The sequence below is a fragment of the Hyperolius riggenbachi genome, chromosome 1 (assembly GCF_040937935.1).
Source record: "Hyperolius riggenbachi isolate aHypRig1 chromosome 1, aHypRig1.pri, whole genome shotgun sequence".
Classification (NCBI taxonomy): Eukaryota; Metazoa; Chordata; class Amphibia; order Anura; family Hyperoliidae; genus Hyperolius; species Hyperolius riggenbachi.
Window position 1 is genome coordinate 423389493 of NC_090646.1, and position 15170 is coordinate 423404662.

At 39.3% G+C, this 15170-nt stretch overlaps 1 long non-coding RNA gene across 2 annotated transcripts; it reads left to right on the forward strand.

Annotated features, from left to right (window-relative positions):
- The first annotated feature begins 2153 nt into the window (after positions 1-2153).
- On the forward strand, positions 2154-14870 carry LOC137552870 (uncharacterized). Of its 2 annotated transcripts, none has more exons than XR_011027183.1 (4): positions 2154-2240; positions 5980-6091; positions 13314-13418; positions 14672-14870. It is a non-coding gene; the product is annotated as an uncharacterized lncRNA (long non-coding RNA). The 2 variants fall into 2 exon arrangements; XR_011027184.1 differs by having other exon boundaries at positions 13326-13418.
- Positions 14871-15170: the final 300 nt, after the last annotated feature.

Here is a 15170-nt window from a genome sequence, read left to right on the forward strand (position 1 = left end):
TGCGCTAGTGCTGTGGATCCTATCTCTCATTTATTCCTGTTTTCGTGTATCTGTCTTGTCAGTTACGAACGCTTGCTGGAGGCTCGGTGAGGTAACCGTTAAGCAAGCGCTCGTGTCCTCTGTTTTATGTTTGTCTGTCGGTGGTTAGTTAGGCGTGCTTGTCTCTGTTGTGCTTATCACGCGGGGACCGTGCATAAACGCGTGCACTGTTGCGAATGAGTGCGGTGTTCGCGTTTAGTTAGCGTTTGTTATTTTCCTTATCTTCTCATTGTATGATTTGCTGTGCCTTTGCTACTCTCGTGCTCTGCCTTGCTGTAGCCTTGTGTCACCTCTGGCAATCGCCTCTCTCGCGATTGCGTTCCTACTTCATATCTGCTGTTGTGTGTGCACCATCGCGGGTTGGCGACTAGTTTGGTGCACACACATACAATCTGTCCCTGTGCTCATTCTGTCTACCTTACCAATCTAACCTACCGTTACAAACCCAGCCTCCAGAAAAAACTTCATGGCGGTATTGTGTGACGGGGCAGGGCCTTCACCTTATATGGTGTAGCATGGGCAGAATGGGAGAGCAAAGGAAAGTGTTAATTCATTGTAACATATGAAGTTAGTGCCACTGCCACTAACTTTTATTTACATTGGATGTGCACTTCTGTAGCTTTGCCAAATATTGGGCTGGTTTCTTTATTTTATTTCTTTGTTAAGTTTAATCATATTTTTATGATGCATAGCTTCCAGATTAGGGCAATTTGTTAATTTTTTTTTTATTGTATTTGTTATTGTTTTCACACTGCTTTTAGTAAAGACATGTTTATCCTTTTTATCAGTATCAGCGTCTGTTTCCTTGGCAATTACTGCAATAAGCTAGTTTAATAGTGTTCCAAGCACTAAAAATACAGACGTTCATTTACAATTACAGATGCTGAGCAGAGTATTTGTAATATAGGCCATTATTAAACAATAGCTTAGCTTCTTAAATGTTACTGATATTCCAGCTGAAGTTTGCACATTAGAATTAGATGCTTTTTTTTTTCCTTGTATGCAAACTCTAAGCTGTTCTCAAACAAATTAGGATCACCAGTGGCTTTATAACTTACAACAGGACCTAAGCTGTGGTACGCAGCAAGTAAGATCATATATACAACAAGTAAGATCATATATACAATGGATTAAGGATTCCTGCTAAAACCAACTGCACAGATCTTCTTTTGTGTAAGGACCCTGAAAAAAAGTCTCTCCTAGCCTCTTATGCAAAGTATTTGTTTCTTTGAAAGCTAATTGCTTACAGCTTACTGTAGGCTTGCCTTAATCTCTTTAGACTTGTTCACAACCAAGGCAAATCTGTGAGGTCATTTGCTCCCTGGTATGCATTAGGTGGTGGCATTACAGTGGTAATGTCATGCATCATTTATGTAGGATGGATAATTATAGTCTATTATCACACATACAAGATCTGCCTTTTCAGAGGATATGTACGGTGTAATCCGTTCTTCCCTCTTCTTCCCATCAGTAATGTTTAATCTAGTACAGGAAGTTTATATCCTGACTTCATTTATTTATGTATGTTAATGGTTTTAATGTGTAGCTGTAATTGGCAAGATTACCAGCAGGGTCGGTAGTTGGAATCTAATTTGTGCTTAGGTGCTGTAGCATTTGTTCAACAATCCAATCATTGTCCATTTTCATAGCTGTCAGTCAGGGGATGGACCACTTGTCCAGGGCATGGCAAGTAGTATGGGAATTCATGGTTACAGTGACTCTGAACAGATTGCCTGTAATCTACCATAGTGGGGTGCTCTGTACTGCATTGTGCTCAGGTGTTTTTCCTTAAAGGGCCACTATCGCGAAAAAGTGTAAAATTTTAAAATTAATGTAAACACATACAAATAAGAAGTATGTTTCTTCCAGAGTAAAACGAGCCATAAATTACTTTTCTCCTATGTTGCTGTCACTTAAAGTAGGTAGCAGAAATCTGAAAAAAACAAGAGGTTTTGGTCTAGCTCATTTCCTCATTGGGGATTCTCAGCATGGCATTTATTCATTAAACAGGCACTCACTGAAAAGGATTTATGCAAATATGCCAGCCAGCCTCCCTGCTTGCTGCACACTTTTTTGGCAGTTGGACAGAGCAACTGCCATTTACTAAGTGCTTTTGAAAGTAAAGAAAACACTGAGAATCCCTTATGAGGAGATGAGCTGGTCTAAAACCTGTGGGTTCTGTAAGATTTCTACTACCTACTGTAAGTCACAGCAAGATACAAAAAAGTGATTTATAGCACATTTTACTTGGGAAAATGTACTTCTTATTTGTATATGCTTCCATGTACTTTAAAGTGGTGTGAAAATCGGACATAACATTCAATAAAATGTGTTTTTCTACTTTTTATTATTTATACAGTTATCATATTTGCTTTTGCACAAGTAATATTGTCTGTCTACAAATTACAAGTTTCCAAAGTGTAGTTTTTTTTTGCACTGAACTATTACATTGCATTTTATTCTAACTGCTTTTTACTATGCAGGTCCTTCTCAAAAAATTAGCATATTGTGATTCATTATTTTCTGTAATGTACTGATAAACATTAGACTTTCATATATTTTAGATTCATTACACACAACTAAAGTCAGGCCCGGATTTAGCTTACAGGAGCCTATAGGCACAGATGTCCTGGCACATTGGACTTTGCCCTCCATGAACTTACAAACATCCGCCGAACCGCACCACAAGTGTGCTGGCTGGCCCAGCTGTCACTTCTCCATTACTTCCCTTGCCCATCATAGCTAGCTATAGGTGACACTTGGTATTAGGTAGCCAGATGTACCCTCAATATTAAGTAGCTAGAAGAACCTCAGTATTAAGTAGCTGGAGGTGCCGCTGACTGAAGGGAGATCTTGTCAATGGAATGCTGAGACCCAGGTGAGTAACCTCCCATCTACACTCCCATCAGGACCCTTCATAGGTAAGGAGGGAGGGAGGCGCTCGGTGAGGGGACCGAGCCGCCTTTCCATCATCTGGCGCCTGTAGGCACGTGCCTACAGTGCCTTATGGTAAATCCGGCCCTGACTGAAGTAGTTCAAGCGTTTTATTGTTTTAATATTGATGGTTTTGGCATACAGCTCATGAAAACCCCAAATTCCTATCTCAAAAAATAAGCATATTTCATCTGACCAATAAAAGAAAAGTGTTTTTAAAACAAAAAGTCAACATTCAAATAATTATGTTCAGTTATGCACTCAATACTTGGTCGGGAATCCTTTTGCAGCAATGACTGCTTCAATGCGGCATGGCATGGAGGCAATCAGCCTGTGGCACTGCTCAGGTGTTATGGAGGCCCAGGATGCTTCGATAGCGGCCTTAAAGCGGAATATAACCCTGCATTTCAACTTTCTAAAACATTATTTACAGCATATTTTATGCAAAAAGCATTTTTTTTACTAGACCAACATTGGAAGGGTTAAACACAGAGCTTTAAAGTTCCGTGGAGAGATATGCAGAAGTTCAGATTGTTACATTCTATTTAGTTAAATGTATCTATTGATAAATGTTACACACTCTTTGGCTGTCCTCCAGCTCCTTCTCAGTCAGAGAGAGTGAGTCACATTCAACACTTAGATACATTTATGTAAACAAAATGTATCTATGTCAGCTTCAGATGCGTCTGCAGAAATCTCCAGGAACTTTAAAGCTCTGTGTAACCCTTCCAATGCTGGTCTAGTAAAAAAAAAAAAATGCTGGTTGCATATAATATACTGTAAATAATGTTTTAGAGCAAAGTTGAAATGCAGGGTTATATTCCACTTTAAGCTCATCCAGAGTGTTGGGTCTTGCGTCTCTCAACTTTCTCTTCACAATATCCCACAGATTCTCTATGGGGTTCAGGTCAGGAGAGTTGGCAGGCCAATCGAGCACAGTAATACCATGGTCAGTAAACCATTTACCAGTGGTTTTGGCACTGTGAGCAGGTGCCAGGTCGTGCTGAAAATGAAATCTTCATCTCCATAAAGATTTTCAGCAGATGGAAGCATGAAGTGCTCCAAAATCTCCTGATAGCTAGCTGCATTGACCCTGCCCTTGATAAAACACAGTGGACCAACACCAGCAGCTGACATGGCACCCCAGACCATCACTGACTATGGCTATTTGACACTGGACTTCAGGCATTTTGGCATTTCCCTCTCCCCAGTCTTCCTCCAGACTCTGACTCTGGCACCTTGACATGCAAAAGTTGCTTTCATCCGAAAAAAGTACTTTGGACCACTGAGCAACAGTCCAGTGCTGCTTCTCTGTAGCCCAGGTCAGGCACTTCTGCCACTGTTTCTGGTTCAAAAGTGGCTTGACCTGGGAAATGCGGCACCTGTAGCCCATTTCTTGCACACGCCTGTACACAGTGGCTCTGGATGTTTCTACTCCAGACTCAGTCCACTGCTTCAGCAGGTCCCCCAAGGTCTGGAATCGGTCCTTCTCCACAATCTTCCTCAGGGTCCGGTCACCTCTTCTCGTTGTGCAGCGTTTTCTGCCACACTATTTCCTTCCCACAGACTTCCCACTGAGGTGCCTTGATACAGCGCTCTGGGAACAGCCTATTCGTTCAGAAATTTCTTTCTGTGTCTTACCCTCTTGCTTGAGGGTGTCAATGATGGCCTTCTGGACAGCAGTCAGGTCCTGCTCATGCATGAAGAGAAGCAATGCCTGGATCTTCAATCTGACAAGCTCTTGTTGCATTTTTATTTGGCGGTCTGCAAGCAGCAATGTAGGCCCAGAGGACAGCATGGGGACAATGTAACAGGGATACAGAGGCACCAATAGAATGAAAATGTCTAAAAAGTTTAAAATGTGTAGAGGCAGTGGTGGACTTATCTCCTCCAAACAGACACAAGATATGCCAACAAAGTTATAGCAAAACAAATTTATTTACATACTCCAGGGGAAAATGCAATGCATTTCACAGATATGACCCCGCTTCATCAGGCAATAGGTAGGAGTAGGTACAGTGCAGGTCTGTAGCTGGGCCAAGCTCCTCTGCATGGAAAACTATTCAGGACCCAGAGGCTTCCTTCTTAGGTAAGTTTGTGTTTTTGACCTAAGGTTCGCCTCGGCTACACTTTAAGGGCTGGTGCACACCAAAACCCGCTAGCAGATCCGCAAAACGCTAGCAGATTTTTTAACGCTTTTTTTTATTTTTATGAGGCGTTTTGCTAGCGTTTTGCGGATTGCTGCTGCGGTTTTCAGTATAGTAGATTTCATATATTGTTACAGTAAAGCTGTTACTGAACAGCTTCTGTAACAAAAACGCCTGCAAAACCGCTCTGAACAGGCGTTTTTCAGAGCGGTTTGCGTTTTTCCTATACTTAACATTGGGGCAGAAACGCATCCGAAATCCAAAAAATGCCTCACCCAGGCATTTTTCGTTTCTGCAAAACGCCTGCCGCTCTGGTGTGCACCACCCCATTGAGATACATTGACCAAGCAGATCCGCAGCCGCAAGCGGATCTGAAAACGCCCAAAAAGCCGCTCGGTGTGCACCAGCCCTAAGTATATTTTAAGTGAAAACAGATGAAAACCTATAATGGTTAATGCAAGTTAAAATCTGAATAAGGGTTGTTGTAACTATAATGAATAAACATTGCTACAAAGAGACTCTCACACTCAGTATAGAATTCAGCGAGTATTAAATCAAAGATCTTAGCGTAAGGTCAGAATTAGGAACCCCAGGAAACAATAATCTTATGGTCACTAGTTTTGCCACACCTGTTGTCACACCACCGGATACATCATTATCCAACCCCCAACACCTTCATGTTTAAAGGATTATGGCTTAATTTAATGGATTAGAGCCCCCTTTCAGCTATAGTAACCTTCTGGCTTTGCAGTAAATCCTGAAGGCACACTGCAGGGTGCTACATAGAAAATAAAGCACAGGTCTGCAGTGTTCTGCAATCATATTGATGATTTCTAATGACTGGAATATTATATTTCAGATTTGAGTATCTGCTGAGGTATTTGTGTTCCAGCAAACCTGAGGCATCCTCATGGCATCAGCAGGGAAGGTACGCATGGTCTTCACTGGGAGTGTTATATTAAGAGCTTCAGGTAGGCGATGAATGTTAAGAAGTTCTGTCTGTTTTTCCCCATAAACAAATCACCTAAACAAGGCATTTGGCAGGCTCACTTTGATTTTGTGCCAGCATGAGAAGTATCTAAAAACTATGATGAAAGAAAACAAGCCAGTCTGAGTCCAGGGTGGTTATGTAGCTAATTGCCCATCCATTGATGGGAGGCCTGTGACACTGGGAGTCCTTTGTTTGTGTTATCACTACCTAGTGTCTATCATAGACACTAATGATCTCTTTATATGGACTGCATGTAAGCAGAAATCCAGCTAATTATGTCAGGGCTGGTGTCTGCAGAAGAAGGTCAGCAGGCAGCATATAGATGCGAAATAAATCAACACATATTCATTGGAAGCAGAAATAAACAGATGCAATTTGTGTGCTCGGAATCAACACATATGATTAATTTAATGAATACAATAAAAAACAGGGAAATGTACACATCATGGCAAATGTCAGCCACTATTTCATGGACAATCTAGCTTGTTTATTAAAGAGGAACTCCAGGCAGAGAGCTAGATACACAGATAAACCACAGTATATGGCTTAGTTCCCACTGCAAAAGGCAATAACAATGGCTATCCATTTTGCAATGTGATTTTCAGAGTGATTTTTTAAGGGATGTGCATTTTTGAACCAGCCCTTAAGGCCACGTTCACAATGCAACAGGTCGGCAAAGCGCTGCCGCACGTTATCTGAGCATTGCGTTGGGTACAATGAAGCATACAGTCAATGAAAAGTATGCTTCACTTCTACTTTAATGTGCACGTTTAGCAGTATAGCACTGCATGCAGTGGCTACCATACCACAACCCATTATACCGCAACACACCCGTCACACTGTGAATGCCGCATAGGTGGTAAATTACAATACAGTAAGCCGCGTTACAGAGCGCCCGTTACACCGCACTGCACCACTGTGAACAGGGCCTCAGAGCAATGTCTTATTAAAAGCATTTGTAATTCTGTCCAGACCAAACCATGTGTAAAGTAACCCTATCAGCATATTCTCCACATTCTCCACACCACAACAGAACACTACAGTGTAAACAAAGCTCTAGAGGTTTTGACCAAGGTGACCAGGACTGTCTCTGCTGAGAATCTAGCAAGGCATGCAGCACCCTACTTATCCTATTTATGTGACTAGAATGTACCATCCTCACCTGGTACATATCACATCATAGTCATAGTCAGAGGTTTGTGAATTAGTAATCATATGACTGCTGTTGCATGCAGCATTTAAGTCAACATTTTGTTTTAAATTTTGATCAAACTTTGACTTTGATCAAACATTCCGCTATGTTGCAATATGAAACTAGATAAGGGATTCATCCTTTGTATTTTATAGCAGATTTTTTTTTTTATCCAGTCCATATCAGGCCATATAACTATATAAACAATTTAGAAAAAAAAACTTTTCCAAATATTTTATATTTTTTTGAAGACTAAGCATCTTTAAAATATATTTCAATAGCAAATGCTTTCTTTTTAATGCCCAATCCAATTAAACTTTATTGAGTTTTTCTTTTAATGTTGCTTTCGTATGTTTCTATTGTATTTACTGTTCTCTGCAAGTGTCTCTTGTGGATCATGTATTGCTGCTAATGGACAAGTGTTTCCTGCCTGCCCTTTTCTGTGTCCTGGCAAGGTAGAGAGAGAGAGTGCGTGACATTGACTTGGAAAGTGATGGATGAAAAGAGTAAATGAGGAAGCGAAGAGGAAAGAACAGGACTGAGACTGATAGCAAAAGAAAATGATTAAAGCCCCAGTGGAGAGAGCGAGAATTTTTTCTCAGTTTCCCTTGAATCCTTGCAATAATTAGCTGCAGTAAAATGAATATTAGCCTATGCTTAAATGCCTTTCCAGCATGTTACCTTGCATTGACCCAGCAGAGCTAAACCAATTATTTTTTGAACTTCATGGCTTTAAATAATCCTCTGCTCTAAAACTCCCTCTACCCCTCAGCTACTTAACCGTAGGCCCGGCTGCCCTAAATCCCTTTCTTATACTTTGTAGCTTTTTAAGCAAGGCCTCTCTTTAAGCAGACATAATCCTTTCTCTGTAGAAAACATGAAAGACCTTGAACAAATCAAGATTTCTCCATGGAGAATTCAGCTAATCCCGTGCTTAGCTCCTAACAAGAAAATCCATCTTTCCACCAAGTACCCCATTACTAGGACTAATGCCTGACTGGAATAATAAGCAAATTATTGTGCTTTAATTGCAACATTGCTCTGTCACATGGAAAAATTCAGAGAAGAATGTGACTGGAGACTTCTTAGGGAATAGACAGGTCACGCCTTTTGTTTTTAGAAGAGATTATTATTATTTAAAATTAGACAAATTTGACTGACTTTAAAAACACGCTGCATACGCCGGGGCTTGATTAGAACACAGCAGCTAGTTATTTCTGCCATATAAGATTGCTGTGGGATGATGATTATAATTCATTACATGTACCGTGGCGCATAGTTTATTCATGTCACCGTGGTTACATTCAAGTTCGGCGAGAGAGAGCACACAATGCAGCCCTTAGATGTCTAAGGCTGGAGAGAGAATCAGCAAGCAAGTGAGAGAGCAGAGTGCATTGTGGGAAGATGTCCTGCTGAGTTCAGTTCACAATGTGAATGTTCTTTTCATATATAGGATCTGAACCAGTAATTGACTGTGATGTGATGATCAAAGAGCTCTTTATTGATTTGATTCTATTAAGCGTATTAACCTTCATTCACCATTTCTAAATCATGCTCCATGCACATCTTGTTTTTTTTCCATCCTAGGTTTTTTTTCCTCTGTACTGCAACATGTGTTTGTGATTATAATTGGTTAATATAGGCAATCGTCATTAAGTGTCAGAATATCACTTGTTTTTTAACCTTTGTCAACAGGTGTTTTTCCCCCGTTGGAATTGTTTAGGGGGTAAGAACTAAGCTTTACTGAAAGTCTTGTAAATATTTATGAAATCATATCATTTCCAGTATTTTTTTTTTTTTTTGTAAAATGTTTTTTGGTCAAATTTTGTTATTGAGACTGACACATGAGATAATGTGAAATTAGTAATTTTTTATTTATTATTCTGAAACATCCTTAAAATCATTAAACTGGTAGATGATTAACTAAGAAGTGATATTTCATATTTTCATAATATATATATATATATATATATATATATATATATATATATATATATATATATATATATATATATATATATATATATATATATATATATATATATATATATTCAAGGTTTTATGCACTATTATAGATACAATCTTTAATAATGCTATTAAAATTGTATCAATAGCTATAGTATGAACAGATCCTATTTTGTATCTATAATTATTAATATATAGCAGGTTTGGAAAAAAATCCTCTTGAACACAGACAATATTTCCACTAGATGGCGACGTGTGACTTGAGAATGAAACACATGGCTGCATGTCTGAGGGAAGTCAAGTCTGAAGGAGCAGAGTATGAGAACAAAGCATTCTGAGGGCAATATTCTACATATCCTTGAACACTGAAGTCAGTGTTTCTTAGAATGTGATGAAAGCCGATCAGACAGTCCTTCTTAACTGGAATGTATGCAAACAGCATTAAAAATACAGTGCACTGTATGCAGACATCGCAAATGTTCTTAAATGAACAGCGAGTGGTTCTGAAAGAGTTCATTTTGCTAATTTGAATTCAAGTTGGTGCTTAATTTTATCTTCAGTGAATTGCAACCCGATAATGTCTTTTTCAGTGGCTGTAAGTATCGTAAAGTGCAAGTATCCTTGCAATTTAGCAGTAAACCACATTGATGGCAACATAAAAAAAGAAGATAATATTCAATTACTAGGGAATTTGTGTATGAATTAGAAAGGTAAATAGCAACTTGAATGAAAACAAACCTGCGGTGCTTTTATTGACAGGGTGCTTAAACCCAGGTGCATAATATCCTTTACTGGATGGCAGGGGTTAAATAGTAACAGCAGGGTAGACTGTGCCATAGCCCAAGGATAGACATTCCCAGACTGAATTAGTAATGGAGCAATTGTTGCATTAAGTCTGTGTTCTCATTAAATACTCAATCAGATTTAGATTAATCAATACATTTAAATTGCTCCTTAACCTAATTGGCATTGGAAGTGGAAAAAAAAGCCCCTTAAATGCGAAAAAAAAGTATTATTATGTGGTAATTCAGTATTCACAAAAATATAAAATGGAGTTCTCTCTACCTTAAAGTTTATCGTTGCAGTTAGCCTACTTAAAGGGCAACTATTGCAAAAAATGTAACATTTAAAATGTAGATTACAACATTTTAGCAGCCTCTGCTCCTACGCCCTTACTCATAGCGAGACACTTGTGGTGCCCGGCTGGCGCGCACAGGTGATCTCCGCTTTTCACTATTTAATCTGGTGTCACACACCAGTTATTTGCTGGAGATTCCTCCCGCTCTTTGAAAAAGCGGAGTGACTGCCGCGATACCAGTGGAGAAGTCCACTGGGGGCCCGCCATCTCCCATTCCACCTGCGCCTGCACCTCTGACCTTGGTAATGTATACTGCTTCTTGCTGCACTTTGTGTCCATTACACCCATGACACGCTTGTCTCATCCAACCTAGCATGCTTTGTGTCCTTCTATTGTAAATATTCTATCACTGATTTGCACTTACCTGTTCTATATTTTGATTGATGTTTGTTATCATCACTTCTCAGAGACGTTTTTTTGCACTACTGATGCACTTTATTGATTACTGAAACAGAGGACACGGGTTCTCTCCCTGAGGGGGCTCTATCAGTGAGCACCTCAGGTGATAGTTTTTTTTTGATATTCAACTTCATACAGTTTTACCTATACATGGTTTGAGGTGCTGTGATTTTTTGATGATACTTGTTTCCTATATAGATGACTGCAGGTGGTATGACCATTTTTATTTGGTTTTAACATTGTTGATAGTGTTATGTATTGTTCAATAAATATGTTAATAATTTTGCTTCTATATGTGTAGTGCTGTTTCAATGGGCTTATTGTTATCTTATGTAATGGTTTCTTGCTAGCCCAAGCACACACTCAGAGTAGTGTGCAGCGATTACTTTTCTGATACAAATAAATGCAATTTAATCCATCTGTGTATCTTTTACTTAATTTTTTGAATCCCAAATTCTCTAAAGGCTCATACACATGCCATACCAGAAGCAACGACGGGTCCGCCGGACCCTGCCGCTGGGCGGTGTTAAGCCGAAACAGCCGTATCAGTCCGCCGATAGCGCGTATACACGCACATGCTATCGGCTAAACACCACCCAGTGGGAGGGTCCAGCGGACCCGTCGTTGCTTCTGGTACAGCGTGTGTACCAGCCTTGAGGCTCCTTTCACATTATTTAAAATACGTTGTTGTGCGATTAATCCTCAATTGCACCAGAACATTGCAAAAAAGTGTCATCACACCTTGATGGTGTGGTGCGCCCATACAATGAGGCATACAATACCATGCAAGTATGTTTCACTGACAATGTAAGGGTTTTTTCGCCTTCCTCTGGATCAACAGGGATATGTGAGGGAGCAGGCTGGTGTTGCACTTTGTTCTCTGGTTGAACTCGATGGACTTTTGTCTTTTTTCAACCAAAATAACAATGTAACTATGTAATGTAAATGGCATGTCACCCGCACCGCAATCAATGTGATGGCCCCATAGGACTATCATTATATTTGCATTTGTCCATTGCCGTGCAATGCAACAGACATAGGGGCTGATTCACAAAGCTTTTCTGTTGAATTATCTCACCCTACTTTTTTTTTTTTAAAACAAACTTTATTTGAATTTTCTTTTGACCGTCAATGACAAGATCTTGTATACAGAAGTGCAACATAATCAAAGTTCAGAAAAAGAAGGAAAAAGTACAGTAATCGCAACATCTTGTTGTAGAAACACAGTATTTGTTTTGTAAATAAAACATAATTACTCATCTTATACTATGTCTCTCTTATTAGGATATGGAGATCATTTCGGTCAAAACCCTTTCAACCCCCGAACCCTCCCACCCCTCCCTTCTCCCTTGTCATCTCCGATTGTCCATTAGCTGATAGGAATACTCTTATGTTATCTCTAATTTCCCTAATGTTCCCATTAGTTTCTCTGTTAAGTACCATTTAGTATCTTTAAAAGGGGACATGATCTCTTTAAGTTCTTCCTTAGTAAAAGATTTCAGTATAAACTGTCTCCACGTTTTAAAGAATGACTTGGTTTTTTTATCCTTATGCGTTAAAGCATATCTCACCCTACTTTTTAACTCACAATGTATATCTCCTTAAAGGGGCACTATGGCGAATTTGTAAAATTTTAAATATGTGCAAACATATAGAAATAAGAAGTACATTTATTTCCAGAGTAAAATGAGCCATAAATTACTTTTCTCCTATGTTGATGTCACTTACAGTAGGTAGTAGAAATCTGACAGAAATGTCAGGTTTTGGACTAGTCCATCTTTTCATAGGGAATTCTCAGGGATTTATTTATTTTTAAAATGCACTTAGTGAGTGGCAGTTGCTCTGTCCAACTGACAAACTGTATAGCAAGCAGGGAAGCTGGCCAGCATCATTGTTTAAATCCTTTTTAGGGAATATCTTTATAAAGAATAAAAGCCTTGCTGAGAATCCTCTACAAAGAGATGGACTAGTCCAAAACCTGTCACTTCTGTCAGATTTCTACTACCTACTGTAAGTGACAGGAATGTAGGAAAAAAGTAATGTATAGTTCATTTTACTCTGGAAAAAAGTACTTCTTATTTGTTTCTGTTTGCACATAAATTTTAAATTTTACAATGTTTCGCCATAGTGCCCCTTTAAAGTAAGTCTGAACTGAGATGAATATGGAGGCTGAATGATATATTTTCTTTTAAACAATGCAGATTGCCTGGCTATCCTTCTGAGCCTGTTTCTAATATTCTTAGCCATAGACCCTGAACAAGCAGGCAGATCAGGTATTTCTGACTGAAGTCTGACTGGAGTAGCCACATGCTTGTTTCAGGTGTGTGATTCAGACACTACTGTATTCAAAAAAATCAACAGGACTGCCAGGCAACTGGCATTGTTTAAAAAGAAATAAATATAGCAACCACCATATCCTCCATAGTCCAGGTGTACTCATGGTTTATCTCTCCTTATTTGACTAAACTCCTGATGTATCTCCCTTTATTTGTTTATTCTATGCATTAGCTCTCCTTACAGGTAAGGTGAGAAATATGTAAGCTTAGTGAATCGACCCCAGAGTGGGAAAGGGCTGTACAAGCTATCACTACAGATCTCCACCTTTGCGATCAGGTAAAATGTCTTCAATTGCCTGAAAGACAAATCCATGGCCATACGTTGAGACTATAAGCTTTTATTATGACTAGAAATGAGTAAACATTTTTTGTATTCTGTGATAAATATGTAATAAAAGTATCTCAATTAGGTGTGAGTTAGTCCTGATCTTATGTATTTTTTTTTAGCATTTAGCTGGTATGTTTGATTTTATCATTATTAGTGTAGGGTTACTATGAAAGTTATGGTCAGAATCATGACTAACTTATAAAGTCTGGGTTAGGGAATGCTAGTGTTAGGCTTAGGTTGGTTTAAGATATTACATGCTGATGGAGTGATGGTTAAGCTGGTAGACATTGGCCCAAATCCAATTAACTTTTTCTCCTGAGTTGTCTCCCAGGAGAACATTTTTCATCTTATCTAAAAATAACTCTTCAGCACTTAGCAATTGAAAAATTACTGAAAAGTAGGTAAAAACTGTTAAACTTATTTTAAGTGTTTTCTTGCATGCTGGGAGCTTTAAAGATATTTTATTGGTAAGGTTTGCTAAATATTACCTTGGAGAAAAATTAATTGGAGATGGGCTTTTGGGTGCATTGATCTCCACACTCAGGGCCCTTTTACACTTAATCAGTTGCTCTCAGTTAAAACGGAAAGAAAACTGATTTTCAAAGTAAGTCCCATGTTTTCCTATGGCACCTTTCACACTTAACGCGTTTTAACTGAAATCTTTGTCACAATGCACTGCTATGGAAAAAACGCGTACTAACGCGTACCAACGCGCACTAATGCACACCAACGTGTAATAACGCACACCAACTGATTAAGTGTAAAAGGGCCCTTAGGCTCTGTTCCCACTTCAGAGGAAGAATGGACATTCTTTGCCCATTCTCTGATCCACAGTGAACAGTTCCTATTTTATAAATACACTTGTCATGCTGCACTGGATCGGTGGGATCCGATGCAGTAAGCGGGCCGCACTTCTGTGCAGTCTGCGATAATCACGGACACACGGATGCATTCCCCCAAATAGCCTATGGGGAGCGCATCTGCCCCAGGCTACAGCTGGACTACGGCAGACCACCGGCTCCCACCGGCTCCCACTGGCCCAATGTGGTCCGGAACAAGTCGGAACACAGCCTAACATTGTGATGCTGAATCAACCTGTGCAATGAATAGGTATTTTTTATTATTATTGTTATTATTACTACTAGTGATTTATATGGCACTATAATTTACATTCAGTTAATTATTTTTCTTCCATTCTTTAGACTTCAGAAGGTTTCAACAGGCCCTGCTTTCTGGAAGAATGCATTAACTCCATAATACACAGCTATAGAGTGGTTAAACAACTAAACTGGGATTAAACAAAATGAGGATGGGGAGTCACTTCAATCAAATCTCTTCAACCACAAAGGAAACACAAACACAAAATAGCTGGAGATAACAATTAAACCTGGATAAAAGCTATTGAAAGGAATCTCTTTTGGTTCCCAGTAATATGAAAAGGGAAAAAACATCACTGGTCCTGAAATTACTATTAATGGGCAAGACTGAAAAATGACTCCAGACTCTGCTACCAATGATGTCCAGGGACACATTTTACACACAGGCTAATAAACCACAAATTATCTTAGAGAATATTTGAAGAATTTAAGGAGCAGTATACTGTATTCTCAGTGCCAAAGACCATCTGAGAACCTCAGCCCTGCACACCAGAAAGATCCATTTTAGTGGCCTTTAGTGGCCTTTCTCAGTGGAAGTGACTGG